Raw genomic sequence first — 16,162 nt, forward strand, 5'->3', positions numbered from 1 at the left:
GAAGAATAAATATTGTGAAAATGTCTATGCTACCTAAAGCAATCTACACACTTAATGCAATTTCTATCAAAGTACCATCCAAAGGAATATTGAAAAAGAAAGCCAAAGTTGGTGGCATCACAATTCCAGACTTCAAGCTCTATTACAAAGCTGTCATCATCAAGACAGCATGGTACTGGCACAAAAACAGACACATAGATCAATGGAACAGAATAGAAAGCCCAGAAATAGACCCTCAACTCTATGGTCAACTAATCTTCAACAAAGCAGGAAAGAATGTCCAATGGAAAAAAACCCAGCTTCTTCAATAAATGGTGTTGGGAAAATTGGACAGCCACATGTAGAAAAATGAAATTGGACCATTTCCTTATACCACACATGAAAATAGACTCAAAATGGATGAAGGACCTCAATGTGCAAAAGGAATCCATCAAAATCCTTGAGGAGAACACAGGCAGCAACTTCTTCGACCTCAGCCGCAGCAACATCTTCCTAGGAATATCACCAAAGGCAAGGGAAGCAAGGGCAAAAATGAACTATTGGGATTTTACCAAGATCAAAAGCTTTTGCACAGCAAAGGAAACAGTTAACAAGACCAAAAGACAACTGACAGAATGGGAGAAGATATTTGCAAATGACATATCAGATAAAGGACTAGTGTCCAAAATCTATAAAGAACTTAGCAAATTCAACACCCAAAGAACAAATAATCCAATCAAGAAATGGGCAGAGGACATGAACAGACATTTCTGCAAAGAAGACATCCAGATGGCCAACCGACATATGAAAAAGTGCTCCATATCACTCGGCATCAGGGAAATACCAATCAAAACCACAATGAGATATCACCTCACACCAGTCAGAATGGTTAAAATTAACAAATCAGGAAATGACAGATGCTGGCGAGGATGCGGAGAAAGGGGAACCCCGCTACACTGTTGATGGGAATGCAAACTGGTGCAACCACTCTGGGAAAACAGCATGGAGGTTCCTCAAAATGTTGAAAATAGAACTGCCCTATGACCCCGCAATTGCACTACTGAGTATTTACCCTAAAGGTACAACCATAGTGATCCGAAGGGGCACATGCGCCCGAATGTTTATAGCAGCAATGTCCACAATAGCCAAACTATGGAAAGAACCTAGATGTCCATCAACAGATGAATGGATAAAGAAGTGGTATATATACACAATGGAATACTATGCAGCCATCAAAAGAAATGAAATCTTGCCATATGCCACGATGTGGATGGAACTAGAGGGTATCATGCTTAGCGACGTAAGTCAAGCGGAGAAAGACAACTATCATATATGATCTTCCTGATATGAGGAAGTGGTGATGCAACAAGGAGGTTTAAGGGGGTAGGAGAAGAATAAATGAAACAAGATGGGATTGGGAGGGAGACAAAGCATAAGTGACTCTTAATCTCACAAAACAAACTGAGGGTTGCTGGGGGGATGGGGGTTGGTAGAAGGGGGTTGGGGTTATGGACATTGGGGAGGGTATGTGCTTTGGTTAGTGCTGTGAAGTGTGTAAACCTGGCGATTCAAAGACCTGTACCCCTGGGGATAAAAATATATTATATGTTTATAAAAAATAAAAATTTTTTTAAAAAAATAAGAAAAGCCACGTCTGTATTCAGTGTAGAGACATACACCTGTAGGGGGCACCACCAATCATCCGAAGAATCTGGACTTGGAGACTAATGCCAGGAATGGGTTAGCATCCTGAGGTCAGACAAGTGTAGTTGTATGCAGGAAAGAATCTGAAGCAAGTATTTACTGCCAGGAAATGTGGGCTGTGATAGTACTGTGGCTGTTCCCAGGTGGGCTGGCCTTCTCTCTTCCCAAGCACATAATAAAGTTACACTTCTCGAAAACAGCTATGGCCATACTTTCTACAGCCAGCGAGATGGGAGTAAAACGTGGTGAGTCCCTTGGAAAGCAGAGCAGCCCATGCCACATTCCCTTCCCTCTGCAACGTACCAGGTAGACCTATTCCCTCTGCTCTGGGCCAGAGGGAGCACAATGGTGGCAGCAGAGCCCCAGCCACCTGAGAGGGACATGGACTCTGAGATGACAAGTGGACTCATGTTTCAAACTACTGAGGTTTCAGTGTTGGAGGTGAACAGTACACACACAGGCAGACGCCAGTCTATCCTGATAGCTTGCAATCCTTAAGTAGAAAAGGCGAGTGGTAAGAAAACTGTATTTTTTAATGTATCCTTTTATGAAAGGGAGAGGAGTATGAATAGATATGTATATTTGCTGGAAGAAACAGTGGAAGAAAGAAATAGTAGAATAACACCACAAAGACTAGTTTTTAAAAAATTACTGATGAGGGACAAGAAGAAAGAGTTAAGAGGACACAGAGAGAAGCCAGACTCCTCTGACTACACCTTAACGTACGGTTCTCACTTTTGAATCATGTAATGATCTCCCATATTCAAAATACGGAAGTAAATCAAAAGAAGGGTCCTTGTGGGGATGGAGCTGTTCAGTATCTTGACGGCGACAAAATTATTTAGAGCTACGCACACACACACACACACACACACACACACTTACACACGAGTCTAACTAAAACTGGCAAAATCTGAACAAGATCAGTGGATTGAACAATATTGGTATCTGGCTGTGTTATTATACTACAGTTTTACAGGTGTTACTGTTGGGGGAAACTGAGTGAGGGATGTGCATCTTATAACTGGATGCAAATCTATGACTATTTCATTAAATATCAGAGTAAGTCAAGAAGAATAAAAGTCATTCCCTAAGTATGAAAGCAAATTGTATAAAATGATTCAATTGTATTTCAAGTTAGTGACATAATCATATGAAGAACAAAATTATTTCAAATAACTTTAGAACAAATATTTTGATTGCACATCCTTAGTGAAATATATTATAGAGGCATATTAAGCAATGAAGAAATCTTTTTTTTTTTTTTTTGTAAGATTTTGCTTTTCAGTCATCTCTACACTCAATGTGGGGCTCAAACTTATAGCCCTGAGATCAACAGTCACATGCTCTACTGACTGAGCCAGCCAGATGCTCTAGCAATGAAGAAATCTTAAACTGTATTTCTTACCATCCTTAGGAATAGCGGTATGGTTATATAATACATTTTTTTAAATTGTAAGTTAATACAAATAAATGCTTATGTTAATACTGTTAGGAACTAAAATTCTCAGCATTCTGCAACAACGCTGCACATGTAAAATCAAAGAAATGAAAGTCCCACAACACGGCATTTAAAATGAAAATAACAGTATAAAGTCGTTATTATTTTCCTTTTAAAAAGCAATATATTTCTTTTTTTTTTTTCCCCATTTAAAAATCCTGAAGGCAGTGACAACCTGAGAGCAACCAGCACTCCAAGCAAAAAGATCAGAAGCTCATAGGGCAGTTCTATTTTCAACATTTTGAGGAACCTCCATGCTGTTTTCCAGAGAGGTTGCACCAGCTTGCATTCCCACCAACAGTGTAGGAGGGTTCCCCTTTCTCCGCATCCTCGCCAGCATCTGTCATTTCCTGACTTGTTGATTTTAGCCATTCTGACTGGTGTGAGGTGATATCTCATTGTGGTTTTGATTTGTATTTCCCTGATGCCGAGTGATATGGAGCACTTTTTCATGTGTCTGTTGGCCATCTGGATGTCTTCTTTGCAGAAATGTCTGTTCATGTCCTCTGCCCATTTCTTGATTGGATTATTTGTTCTTTGGGTGTTGAGTTTGCTAAGTTCTTTATAGATTCTGGACACTAGTTCTTTATCTGATATGTCGTTTGCAAATATCTTCTCCCATTCTGTCAGTTGTATTTTGATTTTGTTAACTGTTTCCTTTGCTGTGCAAAAGCTTTTGATCTTGATGAAATCCCAATAGTTCATTTTTGCCCTTGCTTCCCTTGCCTTTTCCGTTGTTCCTAGGAAGATGTTGCTGCGGCTGAGGTCGAAGAGGTTGCTGCCTGTGTTCTCCTCAAGGATTTTGATGGATTCCTTTCGCACATTGAGGTCCTTCATCCATTTTGAGTCTATTTTTGTGTGTGGTGTAAGGAAATGGTCCAATTTCATTTTTCTGCATGTGGCTGTCCAGCAATTGCACTATTGGGTATTTACCCTAAAGATACAAACGTAGTGATCCAAAGGGGCACGTGTACCCGAATGTTTATAGTAGCAATGTCCACAATAGCCAAACTATGGAAAGAACCTAGATGTCCATCAACAGATGAATGGATCAAGAAGATGTGGTATATATACACAATGGAATACTATGCAGCCATCAAAAGAAATGAAATCTTGCCATTTGCGACAACATGGATGGAACTAGAGCGTATCATGCTTAGCGAAATAAGTCAAGCGGAGAAAGACAACTATCATATGATCTCCCTGATATGAGGAAGTGGTGATGCAACATGGGGGCTTAAGTGGGTACGAGAAGAATAAATGAAAGAAGATGGGATTGGGAGGGAGACAAACCATAAGTGACTCTTAATCTCACAAAACAAACTGAGGGTTGCTGGGGGGAGGGGGTTTGGGAGAAGGGGGTAGTATTATGGACATTGGGGAGGGTATGTGTTTTGGTGAGTGCTGTGAAGTGTGTAAACCTGGTGATTCACAGACCTGTACCCCTGGGGATAAAAATTATATGTTTATAAAAAATAAAAAATTATATTAAAAAAAAAAAGATCAGAAGCTCTAAGTATTACTCTGGGGACAGACAGCTTGCAGTAACCATCACAACCATTCCCCTTGTGTTCATACGCTCAGGTGTTTTTGTTGGAGGCTAGACTTGGTCATGTGACTTGCTTTGGCCAATAGGACATTAGCAAATGTGATGCAAGCAGAGAGTTGAAAGCACTTTCTCCTTGAGATTTATTCTCAGGGCTGCTCCTGGCGACTTGTTAAAACTGTCAATATGTGAAGAACCCCCATAAACTGACTGGATAAAAAAAATACAGCCTATTTGCCCGTGGTGTTCTAGCCTAGGGCCCACCAAAGTTTTGCCATGTGAGCAAGACCATCTACATAAGTTAGAGAAAGACAATTATCATATGATCTCACTGATACATGGAATTTAAGTAACAAGGCAGAGGACATCAGGGGAAGAGTAGAAAAATTGAAACAAGACAAAACCAGAGAGGGAGTCAGACCACAAGAGACTCTTAATCTCAGGAAACAAACTGAGGGTTGCTGGAGTGGAGGGGGTTGGGGGCATAGGGTGGCTGGGTGATGGACATTGGGGAGGATATGTGCTGTGGTGAGTGCTGTGAATTGTGTAAGACTGATGAATCACAGACCCGTACCCCTGAAACAGATAATACATTATATGTTATTTAAAAATTAATTAAAAAGGAATACAAAATAAAAAAAATTTAAAGACCATCTTCATAAATATCAGGGTTAATACAAAGTGAAAATATGGGGTCCTTTGTTTAGAATATTGTATGGAGAGCATTTGTTATAATGAGCGCTGGGAGTTGTATGTAAGTGATGAATCACCGAATCCTACTCCAGAAACCAATATTGCACCATATGTTAACTACTTAAAATTTAAATTAAAAAAGAAAGAAAGAAAGAAAGAAAGAAAGAAAGGAAGAAAGAAAGAAAAAACAACAACAAAACCAGAACAGCAGAGCCCTGTGGCCAAGCATAAGGCCCTTTAGAGCATGAGGCTCTGTGTGCCGGAAATGGTGACAGACCTGCCCTGCATGCAAATAAGACTATCTTGGATCGTCTCGGTATCTGCATTGTTTATGACAGATGTGTGAGTTCACAGAGACAAGGTGAGCAGTCTCCAACAACCTGCAGAATCACGAACTAATCAGCTTGTTAGTTTCAGCCACTAGGTTTTGGGACATTTGCAGGAGAAGCTACCTGACCTGAAGTACCAATGTCTAAAATATTATGAACTACTGTCTAAAGAACATCAGAAAAAAATTATAAATAAATATTGGAATCCAGTTAATAATATCCACAATGAAGTATTTAAGGGGAAGTGTACTGATTTCTGCAACTTACTTTGAAATTCGCTAGAAAAATAGCCAGGATTAGTGCATCAGTACAGCATGGATAGACAGATACATGTGAGAAAAGTATATTGAAATGCTAATGACTGAATCTAGTAGATGAGCACTGTGAATTGTGTAAGACTGATGAAACACAGACCTGTAGCCCTGAAACAAATAATACATTATATGTTAATTAAAAAAAAAAAAAGAAACCCATCATTTTCCAAATCCTAATAAACTAATTGATTCTGGCAAAGCTCCACCAATAGATGAAACCCTTAGATGAAAAGTTAATGGGGAACTTGACAGGGGAAGAATCAGACTGTTGCCAGCTGAGCCCACTGATCACATCACTGAGAGTGGGTCAAACACACATTATGTGCCTTCTGATGTAATAGATCAAGGACACAGAACTAGCTATGTATGAATTGTCTCAAATACAATTGAGGAGTGCCTGGGTGGCTCAGTGGTTAAGCATCTGCCTTCGGCTCAGGGCGTGGTCCCAGGGTCCTGGAGTCAAGCCCTGCATTGGGCTCCCTACTCAGGGGGGAGCCTGCTTCTCCCTCTCCCACTCTCCCTGCTTGTGTTCTCTCTCTCACTATGTCTCTCTCTAAATAAATAAATAAATAAGATCTTTTTAAAAAGCACAATTGAGTTTGCATCCAATCAATCATTAAGGCTAACTTCCTGTTTACATGGAAGGGGACAGAAGAAAAATAACATAAGGAAGTAAACATAAAAATTCAAAATGTGAAACATTCCACAGAACAATAAACCAAAGCGTGACAAAGATGGGGTTGGGAACCACAATAGATTAGCAACATGTAAGAGAGCTAATGATCAAATGTAGTGAGTGGATTTTTTTGCTTCCTAACTCAAACAACCCACCTATAAAATGATATATTTTTAAATTAATTTATTCTTTTTAAGCTGTGTATGGAGCCCGATGTGGGGCTTCAACTCATGACCCTGAAATCAAGACCAGAGCTGAAATTAAGAGTTAGACTCTTAACTAAGCCACCCAGGTGCCCCTAAAACGATATATGTAAGCAGAGAAATTTTCATTTGGGTTGGGTATTTCAGGATAACAAGGAATTGGTATGTTTCATTAAGTGTGATAACATTGTAGCTATTAATAAAAATATCCATATTTATAAGGGTAAAATGATAATATGTCTGGGATTTGCTTGAAAGACTTTAAGGAAAAGAGTTAATTGAAAAAAGGAAAAATGAAGTAATATACCATATACTGATACTTGTTGGCTTATGGAGGATTGTTCTATTCCTTTAAAAAATATTAATTTATGGGGGCGCCTGGGTGGCTCAGTGGGTTAAGCCGCTGCCTTCGGCTCGGGTCATGATCTCGGGGCCCTGGGATCGAGTCTCACGTCAGGCTCTCTGCTCGGCGGGGAGCCTGCTTCCCTCTCTCTTTCTCTGCCTGCCTCTCTGCCTGCTTGTGATCTCTGTGTGTCAAATAAACAAATAAAATCTTTAAAAAAACATATTAATTTATGTTTGAAAAATTTTTTCAAAATAAAAATAGTAGTTTCCTGGATATTCAGGTAACAAAATAGCATACCATCACAAGAAATTTTTAAATATTCAAAATGGAAGGAGAAAACTTCTGAAACTCAATTGTCACAGAACGATTTAACACATTACTTCTAGTCTGCGACAACAGATTAAAAACACATTTAGATTTAATTCATTTTATTATCCTTGGATGGATGGATATTTACAAAATAATGAAGGCAGAACTCTAATGAATTGGAGAAACAAAAGAGGGTTAATTTTATAAATGAGTAAATGAGTTGCTCCTTTTAAAGAAAACATAATAAAACAGAAACACGTCTATAAAATATACTCAGGGTTGGTGATATTAACAATAAAATGGTTTTACATATAAGCCTGGGGAAATGTAAGCTAACCATTCATTTAAGTGATATCGTCTTAAGTATAAAATAGAGAAATGAGTACAAGATGTTTTGACCTCGACATTTTGACACTGCGAACATTTTGAAGATACTTGATAGTGTTCAGAGTAAACTCCTTTAGGCCCACTTAATTCCTTGATCAATTTGTATCCCGCAGCGCTGACCAATAGAACTTTCTAGGTGCTGGAAGTATTCTATATCTGCACTACTTAAATGGTAGCCCATAGCCACACACAGCTACTGAAGACTTGGAAGGTGGCTATGGCAACTGAGGACATAAACTGTTAATCTAATTTTATTTTTAGTTATTATTTATTTATATGTAAATAGACACATGTGGCTCATTGCTACCAATCAGATAACAGCTACCAACCACAATCAGACCATTGCCAGTTACTCAAATATTTATTTTTATTTTACTAAAATAATTTTCACATTAGTATTTTAGTATTAGTAGTATCCATTTTAGTATTTTAGTATCCATTAGTATTTTAGAAAAAGTGTTTGTTTCATTAGGCTTTAATGAAAACTGTTAGAACTGTAATGAAACAGTTAGAAACTGTTTGTTTCTAACCAATTTTACACATTATAGCTTCTACTATGGTGTCTGTTGTCTTCATTTTTGCATTCTTTCCCCCAAGCCCACTTTTCTCCAGTAAAAATGTTAAGATCTTTATTTTATCAAGAAGAGTCAATTCTTCAACTGATTTTTATTCAAAAACAAAGTTTACTTCTGTAGTTTTGTTTGTTTTAGTGATAATCTTTGGATAGTCACTATGAATTGAATACTAGTTGAATACCAGATTACTAGTTTATAATTATTTCTTAGACACTAAGAAAACTGTGAAAATTTTTGTGATAGGTATATAAATGACATAAATAAAAAGACACAGAATCTGAGAAACAGATGGGCATAGGGTGAGGGGTGGCAGAGAGAGACACGGTGACACAGAGTGACAGATACACAGAGGAAAGCGTGAGCCGTAGCATGCTAGGCCTCACATCTGCAAACAAGGTAGGAGAGGAAAGAGATCTCCCCTGCAAGATATCCCAAAGAGCTGGCCCTTCTTTCCAGAAGACTTCTGAAAACCTATCCTTATCCCTCACTGGGTGACGCGCAGAATCTCTAACCAGGAGATTGCCATGATCTGACGGGCATTCCTGAGCCAATTTCACCTTTCAGGATGAGGAGGAAAACTTCAAGCTCCCAAACTTATCAGAGCCCAGCCCCACGTGGATGTGAACAGAATGGCTGCTTCTTCATGGGGTCTGGGTGCCATGGATGTTTGGAAGGTAGGGTGATAGCTAGGGCTGGCCTGGGACAGTCCATATGTAGGCCCGTTGTCCCAGTATAATGATTTATATATCCCTCCATTTCATTTCAAAAGCAACTTGGTCTAGAGGACAAAGGACATGGTAATCCTACTATCAGGAGAAATCCACAAGGTCTATTACACTTACTACTTTTTGTATAAATTGGTACTAACTCTGAGAGAAGTATTATTACTTCTCGAAGTTACAGTGAGAATGTGTGATTATCTCAATTTTCAGTGAATCTTGGTATTTATAATGTTAAAGAATTAACACTTAAGGGACACCTGGGTGGTTCAGTCAGTTAAGTGTCTGCCTTCAGCTCAGGTCATGATCCCAGGGTCCTGGGATCGAGTTCCGCACCAGGCTCCTTGCTCAGTGGGGAGCCTGCTTCTCTCTCTACCTCTGTCTGCCGCTCCCCCCTGCTTGTGCACTCTCTCTCTCTCTCTCTCTCTCTCTCTCTGACAAATAAATAAAATTTTAAAACAAAATAAACATTAAAAAAAATCAAGTATAGCTGGATTGTGGTCTGAGTGGATAGTCCAAAACCCACCTCTAACATTCACCAGCTTTGTGATCTTGGTCTAGGCTTAAATTTCCTGAGCTCCAAAATGAAGCCACTGGACTATATCATTTTCTTTCAAACTCTAACAACCTATTCTACTATAAATATCCATATGCCGTCTGGGAGGCTGGCCAACATTTGTTCTATAGAATTAAAAAGTACAGCTTTTAGATTAGCACGTGCCGACACCGGGCAGGCAATGAGGCACAAGGGAGAGCCCGGGCTGGCTTGGGCGACAGGCTCCCCTCCAGAAGCTCCGGGTTGGAGGTGAGTTTGCCTCCTATTTGCCATCCATAAATCCCCAAGCAGTCTACCATAGTGAGAGAGCCCCGAGGATTGAAGATTTAGAATTGGTTTAATCTCAAACCTTAGCCTTTTTGCTGGTCTGACAACGGCAAGGCGTTGCTCATGTGCCTAAGTCTACCTCACAGCGTGGCTTAATTTCTATGGTGAGGATCCATTCTACCAGGTGATAGACGCACCCGCCAATTCAAGGTGAACAGATCCCACCATATACATCCATGCAACCCGGAGAGTCATCCTTGGTTCCTGTCTGCCAGACCCCGTCAGGACCAGACTCTGGTCCTCCTTCCAGGAGTAGAGTTTGACGGGGGATGGGCGGGATAGGCAGGGCCCAGAAAACGTTCTTAGAGTCCTGACCTCTGCTTCTCTGGCCCAGAGATATTTCACTGGCTCCCTGGAGCAGGGCAGCCAACCTACTAAATAAATATGTACCTTCCCCAATCATTTTCCCGGATTTAATCCTTTGCTTTCTCCCCTAAAGACCAAGCATTTGAAAAAAACGTTTTTTCCCCCCTCTCTTTCTGCTTATCCTTCCTGGAGAAAGTCAATACAATATTCTGGTTCCCCGAATCAGATAAAGGCCAAAAGATACAGGAAGCACCACAGAAAAAGCATTAAATTTTTACAGCAATATATGCTCTAAAATTTTAATTAGTAGTCTATATAAAACATTCAGCACCATGCCTTGTGCACTGTACATACTCAGCTGTAATTAGCAGTATCTGGTCTGCAATGTTAAAGCATATTTATAACATATGCAAAATGCCTGACATGTTCAATAAATATCACTCATATGGAAGAGAAACGATTTTGAGATTAATACAAAGACTAAAATTGTTTTTGGAAGAGGAAGTTAACTGGAAATAGTAATTCTTTAAAAGCTTTGAGAATTTGTCTTTCCTATTGCTCACTTTATCTCCTATAAGCCACATCCTTATGCTAACTCCAAGTGTACAATTAGATGTCCCTGGCCTTCATGTTCTGGAAAACAGTATCAGCAAAAAGACCCATTAAGCCTCCCAAATGACACCTGACTTATAACACTGGCATTAAATCATCAATACACTAGACTGAACAGAATTATTTGCTTTACCTAAATCTAATGGCAGGAAAATGGGAAAAGCAAAAATATAGATTAGGCTGTGGCGAGAACAGATTCAGAGACCTAGGCTTCTAATCATATTCGAGAAAAGTATGAAAATGCATCAGGCTTCTCAGATTTCTTTCAGCTCCTGGGGCTACTTCAGTAAACAAAACGTGTCTGAGGGAGGTGAAAGTCATTCTGGCTAACGAACAGGACACAATCTATCTCCATGGCCAATGGTTTGAGTCAAGGGCACTGGGGTGGCTCTTGCAGTGAATGTGTGGGACTAGGTGAGGAAAACCAAAGAACCTTCACTAAGGCTAGGAAATAAGGTTGGAATTAATAAAGGAAAATATCACACTGTTGTGTGGAAAGACTATGTTAAATTCATTAAGTTTTAGGGTTAACATCTCATGCAAAGTCTCAAAGAATACAGAACTGGAGCTCTGTCTGTCATTTCATCACCTGTCTCCTTACTAGATAGTGCCCTTGAGCGTAAACATGTTTGAGCTCTACGTTTGCAGCACACACCTGTGGGCAGACACCCACCCCGTCATGCCCTGTCCTCCTCTAGCTTTACCTCATTTCTCTGCTCCCTTGCAGAGGAAAGCTTTTGGAAAGAACCATCCAGGAACACCGCTGTAGGAACACTTCTTCTTCAGTCCACTTCAATCTGGCTTCTGCTGCCAACTCTCGATGAAACGGATTTTGCGAGGTCACAGTGAGATCTGTCCTCTCCTAGCCTCATTTGGGCCTCATTGGACACAATGGGAGCTCCCTCTTCTTGACATGCTTTCCTCTCTTGGGATCCGTGGCTGGACAAACCTCCTGATTTCCTCCCCGGTTTAGGGTTCTCCCCTCTCTCTTGAGTGCATGCGCTGGATAGTCTCATTCACTTCCATGCCTTAAATATATGGGTTTGGTAGAAACAGACGAAATGTCTTCGGCCTTGCAGGACCTGGCGGGATGTTGTTTCTCTGGAGAGGAGGCAATGCAGTTCACCTGCTGCCCCCTAGTGAGGCGGCTCGGGATGCCCGCTGAACTGTGGCACTTCAGGGGAACATTCCTTCAGTATCCAGGCTGAAACTGTCATGCTGGTTCTGAGCTTCAGTAACAGGGACCAGGAGACCAGATCATGATGGCTTTCCTCCTGACCTGGCTCCAAAGTGCATCCCTAACACTCACTAGCAACTTCACGATCATGGAGAAGGGAAAGGGAAAAGGCAAAGGAAGTCGACGGGACAGGAGAGGAGCGGGGTGACACAGGGGCATGGCCACCTCAGTAAGTGTTTCCAATACCTGATAAATTAGCCCCGGGCGCCAGAACACCCTCTCTGTTGCCCTCTGCTGTAGAGACGAGTGAAGACAGCAGCGGGGAGAGACACCACTCGGATCAGAGGCACAGACTGAAAAAGGAATGTGATGCAGGCCACAGGGTGAGCCCGCTCCTTGTGGGCTGCAGGAAAGGCAGAGGAGGTATTTTTGTGGTTTGCCAGGGAACGAAACACTCACCATGGGTAGCAGAGGTCCTGAGCACAGATTCAGAAATTCTGAGGGACTAACCCTGTCCCTGAAACCTAACAACTGCATAGGAGAGGGCGGGGGCTGGGATGGTAAAGTTCTGTAAAGGGAGGGTTCATGATCCTCACACCAGGAATGTCTCAAAGTCCCCCATTTTTGTACATCATAGAAGAAATCTTGAATTTGTAAGTCATACATATCTTGAATTTACAAATTGTGAAAAAAAATCATTTTTTAATAGATTTATCATAATTTCTTTAAGTGGGAGTCATCCATAGTCCACCTAAATATTTATCAAAACAGTTAACCCATGACAAATACATATATTACATAATGCAAAAGTCTTCACATGTGTATCTGTGTGTTTCACTAGAGTTGAGTTTTGAGTAAGGAAATCTGAGGAGAAGAGCCAGAACTTGCCCTGTTCTGAAACGATTCTGGGTGCTGCATAGGGAACAGAATATAGGAGACCAAGGTGGCAGCAAACACAGCAGTTAGTGGGAGACTTTGCTATTCTAGACAAGATAATGGGGGCTCTGACTGGGGTGGCAGCAGTGCAGATGGTGGTGAGAGGTCAGATTCTAAGTATATTCTTAAATATAGAACCAGTGGGATTTACAGATTTGCTCAAATTGAATGTGAGAGAGGAAGAGACAGACTTATCTCCAGAGTCAGGGATCACTGGGGTGGTTTTGGAACTGAGCAACTAGGAGAATGGAGTTGCCATTAGCTGGGATGGAAAGGTCCAGGGTGGAGGGGAAGTAGGACTGGGAGAGAAGGGATTCCGAGTTGCAGATGCTCAGTTTAAGATATCTGCTGGGCATGTGATGGGAGATGCCATGTGGCAATGGAACATGAGTCTGGAGATCGGGGGAGAGGCCCCTGCCGGAAACACCAAATTGGAAGGAGTCAACATACCGTGTTATTTAAGGCCATGACAGGATGCATTCCCCAAGGATGGAGCCTTGGGCACTCTGAAGGCTAGGGAGAAGAGGAGGAACAGTAAGCGAGTCCGCAGGACACTGAGGTGGAAGAGAGACAGTGAAGCCAGTGAAGCCTGCCGAGGTGGGGTGTCAACAAACAGCTCTGGGTGGTTGATTCCAACAATCTGAGCAAGGGACGGGGAGGGAGCAGGCACAAAGACTTGGACACACTATGAAGGCAAAGTGTGAGGGTTTAATGAAGACTCTGGTTTTGACCAGGGGAGTGATACAATCACAATGTGCTTTACACTACCTTGGGGCCGTCCCCTCTAGAGGCCATGTATACCCCGTAGTGTGATATCAGGTGTAGTGGCAGAGAACGGATTCCTAATTTTTGCTTATATACTTTGCATTGTTTCATTAACTACAATCACGTGTCCCTTTTGTAATTTAAAAGCTATTAAAGAAAATTAATTAGAAATATGAGAAGACTAGAAACTAGTAATTGGAAAGTGCAGAGTAACAACAACACAGGAGAGACATGACGGGGTTAGAATGAGGACACTGGCAGGGAGACGGAATGAAGTCAGACACCAGATTTTCATAATCTGATGATCTGCTAGGACGCAGTTAAAGAGGAGGCAGGAAGCTGGAGGGGAGTGCTAGTATGCTCAGAGGGGACACACGCCTCATCACCAGCCTCTCCCAACCACAATATAATGTGAACCCTCCTGGAGACTTACTCTCTGAAAGTACTTGGTAAAATGTCTTCATGTCTTGAGGGCAGGAGACAAGCAGGGAGGGAGATCATTTCCAATATTCAGAAAAATTAACCAATCAGTTACATGAGTGATTTAATTCCAACTCATAATGCTTTTTTTCCCCCCGACAATAAAAAACTGGTGGTATGAACTAATAAAACGTATTTCAAAGAGGACTTTGAGGGGACAACCTTTTCAAAAAAAAAAAAAAAGTAACACTCTTTTAGGATGCTGTTTCCTAACAGAAACTAGGTATTTGGTTTTGCCACCTACTTTGGGGATCTATTTTATATGACATTTAGCAGTCCAGGCGAGAAGTGACCCTGGCCACATATGCTCCCCGGTTCTCCCTGCATGAAGAGCGCGCTGCTGAGTCAAAGGACACGGTGTCAGCTGGGGCGCACGATACACCTACGCTCAGTAGGCAGTGCAAGACCCGGGGGTGTGCGGACTTGGCCTCAGATTTCATGATTCACAGTTCCTACCTGAAGTATAAAAAGTCTGATGCATAGCACTTCTAAAGCTTATTCAGAGTTTAAGAAATCATCACCTACAGGTAATCCACCTTAGTGTGAATACCCAGATAATCGGTTCCTCTAGAATCTCAATTTCAGGCTTAGATAGAGCCAAACCTTGAAGAATTATCTATCAGGACTCCAACACTTTGGAAGTTTAAGGATTTTTTATGACATTGTTCTTCAGTACAGTACTGGTCTATACTATACCGATGGAACTGATTCATTTTACTTCTAGGAATACTAACATGGGTTACTCCATCACAGAATCATCACTATGAAGTCCCATGGGAGAAATGGCCCTCAGGTTTTAGTACCAGGATAGTCGTGTATTTCTGGAACATGGGTCTTACCTTGCGAAGATTTATTCTATAGGTTCTTTCAAAGGAAAGTACACTTGAGTTGAAGTCACTGCCTGTTTCCAAAAAGTATTCAGGCTAATGTGGCATGCATTTTACTTAAATCTATCTCTAGGTTTTATATTATTTTACCTACTACTGATTTTCCATTTAACTGTAATTCCCTTACTCATCTCAGAGTGTGTGTGGTTTTTTTTTTTAAAGATTTATTTGTTTTAGAGAAACAGTGGGCATGCACAAGTGGGGGGGAGGGGCACAGGGAGAGAATCTTCAGTAGATGCCCCACTGAGCAGGGAGCCTGATGCGGGGCTCCATCTCAGGACCCTGAGATCCTGACCTGCGCCTAAACCAAGACTCGGATGCTTGACCGACTGCGCCACCTAGGTGCCCCTCACAGTGTGTTTTAATAACTTATCTCACTTTTTAATTTTTTTTTAAATGTGGCAGGAAACACATAAAATAGCAAACTTCGGTTCAGGACAGATACATGAAGGGGGCAGGGAAAGGGAAATTTGAAATGAATTATATTAAGTTAAAAAGGCCATTGCTATAGAGATAAGATGACAGAATGAAAAATAAAGTAAAAGGTATGTACATGTTCTGTATACCAGTGAATTTACTCACATCTCCTTCTAAAAATCTCTCCCCAAACTATAAAATACAAATCCCATGAGCCATCTAAGGAATTCTCAAAGTCATTTTGATTTAGTGTAAAATGTGAAGAGCTATTTCTAAGTAAATTAACATCACACATCCCATATAAAATGGATTTCACCAAAGGCAATTTTAATTTGCTAAAACAAAACAAAACTGAACAGAACAAACCTCCTCTTACTGCCATCTTAGAAAAACAATACCCAAAATTCAAGTAACCTAT

The sequence above is a fragment of the Mustela nivalis genome, assembly GCF_964662115.1.
Source record: "Mustela nivalis genome assembly, chromosome: 12".
Classification (NCBI taxonomy): domain Eukaryota; kingdom Metazoa; phylum Chordata; class Mammalia; order Carnivora; family Mustelidae; genus Mustela; species Mustela nivalis.